This window comes from Labeo rohita, chromosome 22 (genome assembly GCF_022985175.1).
Source record: "Labeo rohita strain BAU-BD-2019 chromosome 22, IGBB_LRoh.1.0, whole genome shotgun sequence".
Classification (NCBI taxonomy): Eukaryota; Metazoa; Chordata; class Actinopteri; order Cypriniformes; family Cyprinidae; genus Labeo; species Labeo rohita.
In genome coordinates this window covers 37,418,859-37,427,310 of record NC_066890.1, presented here as the reverse complement: position 1 = coordinate 37,427,310, position 8,452 = coordinate 37,418,859, and the positions used below count along the sequence as shown (strand labels likewise).

Below are 8,452 nucleotides of genomic sequence, written 5' to 3'. Positions count from 1 at the left end.
AATTGCATACAGATTTTAGTCATGTTTTATTTTGAACAGACAAAAACAAATCATGTCTTTAAGAGTGATAATTTCATTACATATTCAAGCAGATCAAAATTCTTATTATTTGAAGCAATAAATCAACACAATCTCTCAGTATGAAGCTGTCTGAACTTGTATATATTCAGGATCAGTTTGTGAGATCTGAGGAGGAACAACAGTGCCGCTGGTCTGAATGGATGTTATTCCTCATCACGCTCACCAAACTTCACATCAGACTTCTGAATGAATGTTAAAATAATAAAAAAAAAAAAAAAATACATACATTAGCTGCTTATTCACATTTATGAATAATATTTGTATAAATGTCACAGTTTATCACTTACCAGTGGTGTTTCAGTCTGATGCCGTCACTGATCTTTAGAGCCCAGCCTGCTTTTATACAGAAATAAATTCCTAAATCATCATCAGTGACATTGTTGATTACTATTTCGATTACTATTTTCGGTTTGATTCCACACGAACAGACCTGAACAAACAGAAAACAGATCATTCAGATCATCTGATCATGACAGAATCACTGAAACACACAGAAAGAAACTTACTGAGCAGTGAAAGCAGCAGCGTCTTCATTTTTTGAGCTTGTTGAATGTTTGTTTACGTTGAACGTGTGTTCAGGTTGAAGTTTATAGCGTTTCTTAGAGGAAGTGCTACTGCTGAGCTGCAGAAAATATAAAATTAACCAAATGACTTCAGAAATGAAGCAAATTTAGCCCAATTCATTTCTCTAAGTGATGCCTCATTTCGGAAAAAAGGGCCCAAATTTGCATTAAAATGTAAATATCCTGCAGATTAATCAAAATAACATTAAAATATAACATTCTGGCAAAGATCTTTACTCATTCCCGACCAAATAAACAGAAAGTGATCAATAACAGCAATCATGTATAGGTTAGAAAGACAAAATGGAAGTGGTAATTAGTTTTTCTAATTAATAGATTAATCCCTTCTTGACGCACTTTGTAAATAAACCAGAACACATTTATTATGAGATATTTAGGTTTAATGATTCAGTCCTTTTAGGAAAAGTGATGCAATTCAGTTCCATCAAACAGTGTCTGAAAATAAAGGATCTGGATGATTCACAATGGTGTGCAATAATGGTTGTGCAACCTCCAGCTGAGCTTGATTTGAAATTGAGACACAACTTTCGCTTCCTTTTTTGTTATTAAATTTGAAATGCATAGAAATGTACATAGAAAATATCTTTCAAAACAATACATGTTCTTTTTAGTTTAAATGAAAAACATGATCCTTCTTTAAGCATTAGAATGATTTCCCGTATTAAAAATGACCATGGCTTTAGTATAAAAAACAAACAAAAAACATGAAAAAAGTTGTTACTATAGTTAAACCATGGTAACCACAAATTAACCATGAATAATAAGATTTTTTAATTATTTATTAATAAACTAGTGTTTTCTGAGTCAGTTTGGCAAGGATGAAGTTGCCGATCCTGATTCGCCATCTCCTATTTGGATGCGCATTTAGAGTGAAATGCATCTTTACAGATTACATAAAGAAGGAGTTTTTGTTTTCGATTTGCTTTATTTCGTTAAGTTATAATTTCAAACTTTCTATAGACATATGTATCATGTCTGTGAGTTTCGCTAAGTTTCGGTTAACTTTTGTGAAGCGCTCATGTTGAGACGCCTTTGCTTTATTTTATAGAAGCACTGTTTGTAACGTTTTGTTGATATTGTGCACACAAATAAAAGTCATTTCAAAATCATCCTACATTGCTGCAGAAGTACTGACACAGTCTTTGCAAAGTGAACATGCAAAAAAGATCAAACACTCTTAACAAAAAGTTAAAACAGCCATATAGGACGATTTTGAAGTTAAGGGAGAACATGAGATGGGAGTTTTTCGACATACTGTCATGAACCAAAATAGTCCTGGCAGAGTAAGACAAGATGAGCGTTTGGCATAAAAAAGTATTTAAATTGTATTATTTTAATAAAATAACTCATTGTTTCGCTAGATAAGACCATTATTTTTTGGCTGGGATCGTTTACAACCGCATTTGGGATCGTTTGAAGCCGCATTTAAACTGCATTTTAGAAGTTCAAAATCGGGGCACCATATCAGTCCATTATATGGGAAAATGCTGAAATGTTTTCCTCAAATAACATAATTTCTTTACGACTGAAGAAAGAAAGACATGAACATCTTGGATGACAAGGGGTGAGTACATTATATGCGAATCTCTGTTTTGGAAATGGACTTCTCCTTTAAGTATTGGCTGCTGAAAATTCAGCTTTGCCAACACAGAAATAGCTTTTATTTCAAAATATATTAAAATAGAAAAGTGTTCTTTTAAACTGTAATAATTTCGGCGCGTCTTTCGTGTTTCTCGTAACTCACCGCGGACGCGCGCGCTCTCGCTTCTTTCACAAGCAGCTGCCGCCATCTTGCGCCTTGCGGCGCCTCAGTCTACGTCTACATTAATCCGGATACATTTGAAAACGGAGTTAAGTTATCTACTATATTTACTAAAAATGAAACTTCTTCAGTATTAAGAGAAGCCTACAGTATTATCGGTAAAGTGTTCGCCTTGTTTCTAGAGCGATTGTTTTGTAGACTATATTAGATTATAAGACAATAAACAAATACAATTTCGAAACGGGGTTTTTAATCATTATTTCACATCCTCGTCATTATTTACGTGTTGAAAAGCTGCATTAATATACGACTGTACATTATTTCTTTAACGTCTTTATTTTTGAGAGAGAAAAAAAGGAAAAAAGCTTGCTAGGAAGAGTTTTTCTTTGCGGAAGCTTTGCCTTTTTTTGGCTTCTCTAGCTAGAAGAAAGCAGGCGGGAAGACACATGACTCATCTTACTGTGATGTAATATTTAGCGACATTTATGATATCTATATGTGATATTTATTTATATATTATTTCATGAGCATCTTATGTTTTTTTTTTTTTTTTCTAACCATAGGTGTTCATTTCTCACGAGGGTTTTGTCCCTGTATATTATAGTGTGTAGTGTGTCCTCAGTTTTGGGGGTAACGGCTTTGCAAGTATAATGTGATTTATGCAATCAGTTACTTTTCAAGTAACTAATAAGGCCGTTTGATCTTCGTTGCACATTCACTGTGTAAACACTGGGTTGGTGCTTCTGCAGCGATGTAGATTTTAAAGATGGAGGAGAAAGTGAGATGGGAGTTTTTCAAACTACTCTGTCATGAACCAGAATACACAGAGTTCATGCAGAGCTAGACAAGTAGAGCGTTTGTGGTTAAAAAGTATATGAATTGTCAATTAAATTAAATAAATAAATAAATAAATAAATAAATTAGTGTTAGTTTCACTGGATAATACGCTTCTTCCTCGGCTGGGATCATTTAGAGCTATTTGAAGCTGCATTGAAACTGCATTTTGGAAGTTCAACCTCAGGGGCACCATCGAAGTCCACTATATGGAGGGAAATCCTGGAATGTTTCCTCAAAAAACATAATTTCTTTTTGACTGAAGACAGAAAGACATGAACATCTTAGATGACAAGGGGGTGAGTAATCTGTACATTTTTGTTCTGGAAGTGAACTTATCCTTTAACTAAGTAACAGGTAAATTTATGGCAGAACATTACTTTTAAATGTCATCTTTATGTAAGAGATATTTACCGTTTCCCCGAAACATCCAGAACTTTCTTTCTTTGAAATAGTGCATTACTTTAAAATGGAAAAAATATGCTGGTAAAAGGTAAATATATAGAGAAACAAAATTTCTATATATTTTTCTATTTTCTGTTTATGCCTTTAACTTGCCTTGACATTGTTCAAAATTTGTATACACTGTCAGTAATGTTGCAGATAATATTAGTAGAAAATGCCTTTTCAACGACAACTAAACATTTAATAGGTAAGAACAAATGACTCTTGCATCTTCTCCATTTGCTTAACTATTTTTCTCCATATGCTTAACTACAACAAGAAAGCAAACATCAATTTACACACAAACCACCACAGACTGAGAACAAACACAAAGTAATTAACAGCAATATAAACAATTCAAAACAAAATGTTACAAAAGTTAATTGAAAAAAAAAAGGCTAAACATTTGCCATTTGTCTAAATTAAAGGATCTGGATGATTCACAATTGTGTGAACAGTTGTGCAACTACCACATGAGCTTGATTTGAAATTGAGACACAACCTTTGCTTCCTTTTTCTGTGTTATTAAATTTGAAAAACGTAGAAATGTACATAGAAAATATCTTTCAAAACAATACATGTTCTTTTTAGTTTAAATGACTAACATGATCCTTCCTTAAGCATAAGAATGATTTCCCTTATAAAAATTAACCATGGCTTTATTATATATATTATATATATATATATATATATATATATATATATATTTAAACATGCTTACTATAGTAAAACTATGGTAACGACAAATTAACCATGTTTAACCACGGTATTTGTAGTAGTGAAGCTATGGTTATACAAATGGTTTATTTCATGTTTGTCTTAACTCACCGCGGACGCGCGCTCTCTCGCTTCTTTCACACGCAGCTGCCGCCATCTTGCGCCTCAGTTATCAACTGTGTTTACTAAAAATGAAACCGGTATTCAGTATTAAGAGAAGCTTAATACTGTAAAGTGTTTGCCTTGTTGTTAATACGATTGTTTTGTACACTGTACTAGATAATGAACAAGCACGACTTCGAAATGTTTTTTAAATCATTATTTCACATCCTCGTCATTATTTACGTGGTGAAAAGCTGCATTAATATACGACTGTACATTATTTCCGTAATGTCTGTATTTTTGTGAGAAAAAAAGCTTGCTAGGAACTGTTTGTCTTTGCAAAAGCTTTGCCTTTTTTTTTTTTTTTTTGCTTTGCCAGCTATAAGAAAGCAGGTGGGAAGACACATGACTCATCTTACTGTGTTAGTAATATTTAGCGACATTTTATAATGTGTAATATTATTTATATATTATTTCATGTGAGTCTTATATTTTATTTATAACCATATGTGTTCATTTCTCACGAGGGTTTTGTTCCTGTGTATTATAGTGTGTCCTCAGTGTTGGGGTAACGCTTTACAAGTAATGTGAGTTATGTAATCAGCTTACTTTTCAAGTAACTAGTAAAGTAATGCATTACTTTTTAATTTACAAGAAAGTATTTAGCTAGCTAGGTAACGCAATTTGTTATTTTTCATGGAGTAACGCAATATTATAATACATTACTTTTAAATGTAACTTTCCCCAACACTGGTGTCCATATTTGCAATATCATCCTGTAGAAATGAAGATGGATTATTTTAGTTATCAAAACTGAAAAGTGTTCATTTTATGACAGTGAATAGCTTTCCAGGAAAGAAACCAAACTATGCTGACATGCTTATTTTGATATTTGATGAAATGTGGTCTGGACACAGAAAAAGGAAGTGAAAATTGGGTGTCCACATCTGGAGGTTACACAAGTGTTTAGGGTAAATTAAAGGAGAAGTCCACTTCCAAAACAAAGATTTGCATATAATGTACTCACCCTCTTGTCATCCAAGATGTTGATGTCTTTCTTTCTTCAGTCGTAAAGAAATTATGCTTTTGGAGGAAAACATTTCAGCATTTTCCCATATAATGGACTGATATGGTGCCCCCGATTTTGAACTTCTAAAATGCAGTTTAAATGCGGCTTCAAACGATCCCAAATGCGGTTATAAACGATCCCAGCCAAAAAAGAAGGGTCTTATCTAGCGAAACAATGAGTTATTTTATAAAGATAATACAATTTAAATACTTTTTAATGCCAAACGCTCATCTTGTCTTACTCAGCCAGGACTGTTTTTTTTCCGGTTCATGACAGTATGTCGAAAAACTCCCATCTCATGTTCTCCCTTAACTTCAAAATCGTCCTATATGGCTGTTTTAACTTTTTGTTAAGAGTGTTTGCTCTTTTTTTGCATGTTCACTTTGCAAAGACTGTGTCAGTACTTCTGCAGCAATGTAGGATGATTTTGAAATGACTTTTATTTGTGTGCACAATATCAACAAAACGTTACAAACAGTGCTTCTATAAAATAAAGCAAAGGCGTCTCAACATGAGCGCTTCACAAAAGTTAACCGAAACTCAGCGAAACTCACAGACATGATACATATGTCTATAGAAAGTTTGAAATTATAACTTAACGAAATAAAGCAAATCGAAAACAAAAACTCCTTCTTTATGTAATCTGTAAAGATGCATTTCACTCTAAATGCGCATCCAAATAGGAGATGGCGAATCAGGATCGGCAACTTCATCCTTGCCAAACTGACTCAGAAAACACTAGTTTATTAATAAATAATTAAAAAATCTTATTATTCATGGTTAATTTGTGGTTACCATGGTTTAACTATAGTAACAACTTTTTTCATGTTTTTTGTTTGTTTTTTATACTAAAGCCATGGTCATTTTTAATACGGGAAATCATTCTAATGCTTAAAGAAGGATCATGTTATTCATTTAAACTAAAAAGAACATGTATTGTTTTGAAAGATATTTTCTATGTACATTTCTATGCATTTCAAATTTAATAACAAAAAAGGAAGCGAAAGTTGTGTCTCAATTTCAAATCAAGCTCAGCTGGAGGTTGCACATTTTTCTCTATATAATGGGCTGATAAGGTGCCCAGATTTTGAACTTCCAAAATGCAGCTTCAAATGATCCCAAATGCAGTTGTAAACGATCCCAGCCGAGAAAGAAGGGTCTTACCTAGTGAAATGACTGGTTATTTTCATTAAAAAAAGCAATTTAAATACATTTTAATCTCAAATGCTTGTCTTGCCTTTCTCTCCTGGAACTCTGTGTATTCTGTCTCAAGACAGTTATGTATGTCAAAAAACTCGTATTTTCTCCCTCAACTTCAAAAATCATTTCAAAATCATGCTACATCACTGCAGAAGTACCGACCCAGTCTTTGTAAAGTGAACATGCAAAGAACATTAAGTTGAGGAAGAACATGAGATGGGAGTTTTTAGACATACTGTCATGAACCGAAAAAAAAAAAAAAAACAGTTCAAGCAGAGTAAGAGAAGATGAACATTTGACATTAAAAAGTATATAAATTGTATAATTTTTGTGAAAATAACCGATCATTTCCCTAGGCAAGACCCTTCCTTCTTGGCTGGGATCATTTACAGCAGCATTTGGGATCGTTTCAAGCCGCATTTAAACTGCATTTTGGAAGTTCAAAATCGGGGCACCATATCAGTCCATTATATGGAAAAAAATCCTGAAATGTTTTCCTCAAAAAACATAATTTCTTTACGACTGAAGAAAGAAAGACATGAACATCTTGGATGACAAGGGGGGTTTATTTGTAAATTTTTGTTCTGGAGTTGGAGTTCTCATTTAGGATCCATGAAGGTGAAACTGCATTTGAAAAAGTGAAACTACAAGTGCACAACTACTCAAATTAACTGGTTAATGACTCAGAAAGAGACTTAAACAATCAAAATAATGTTGATTTATTCGAAAATTAAATGTTATTTTAAAATTCAATTGCCATTTTAATTGCAGACAGATTTTAGTCATGTTTTATTTTGAACAGACAAAAACAAATCATGTCTTTAAGAGTGATAATTTCATTACATATTCAAGCAGATCAAAATTCTTATTATTTGAAGCAATAAATCAACACAATCTCTCAGTATGAAGCTGTCTGAACTTGTATATATTCAGGATCAGTTTGTGAGATCTGAGGAGGAACAACAGTGCCGCTGGTCTGAATGGATGTTATTCCTCATCACGCTCACCAAACTTCACATCAGACTTCTGAATGAATGTTAAAATAAAAAAAAAAAAAAAATACATACATTAGCTGCTTATTCACATTTATGAATAATATTTGTATAAATGTCACAGTTTATCACTTACCAGTGGTGTTTCAGTCTGATGCCGTCACTGATCTTTAGAGCCCAGCCTGCTTTTATACAGAAATAAATTCCTAAATCATCATCAGTGACATTGTTGATTACTATTTCGCTTCTGTTTCCCACAAAATATTTGTTGCGGAATTTTTCATTATAATAATCAGTCTCAGTATCATCATTGGACGCAAATGTTCTCAGTATCATCATTGGACGAGCTGGTAGTTTCAGCAAAAACCAAATAGCTGCGTTACATTTAAACTCACAGGCTAAAGTCACATTCTGCCCTAAAACCACTTGTTGATCAGTTAAAGCTTCTGTGGTTTGATTCCACACGAACAGACCTGAACAAACAGAAAACACATCATTCAGATCATCTGATCATGACAGAATCACTAAAACACACAAAGAAATAAACTTACAGAGCAGTGAAAGCAGCAGCGTCTTCATCTTGTGAGCTTGTTGAACGTTTGTTCAGATTGAACTTGTGTTCAGGTTGATGTTTATAGTGTCTCTTAAAGGAAGTGCTACTGCTGAG

The 8,452-nt window shown here is 33.2% G+C and overlaps 1 long non-coding RNA gene across 2 annotated transcripts; it reads right to left on the bottom strand.

Moving 5' to 3' along the window:
- On the bottom strand, positions 1–8,452 carry LOC127153232 (uncharacterized). 2 transcript variants are annotated; one of them, XR_007825223.1, is made up of 3 exons: positions 8,337–8,452; positions 7,922–8,258; positions 1–263 (listed from the first exon to the last, which is right to left on the bottom strand). It is a non-coding gene; the product is annotated as an uncharacterized LOC127153232 (long non-coding RNA). The 2 variants fall into 2 exon arrangements; XR_007825222.1 differs by lacking the exon at positions 1–263 and adding an exon at positions 7,494–7,819.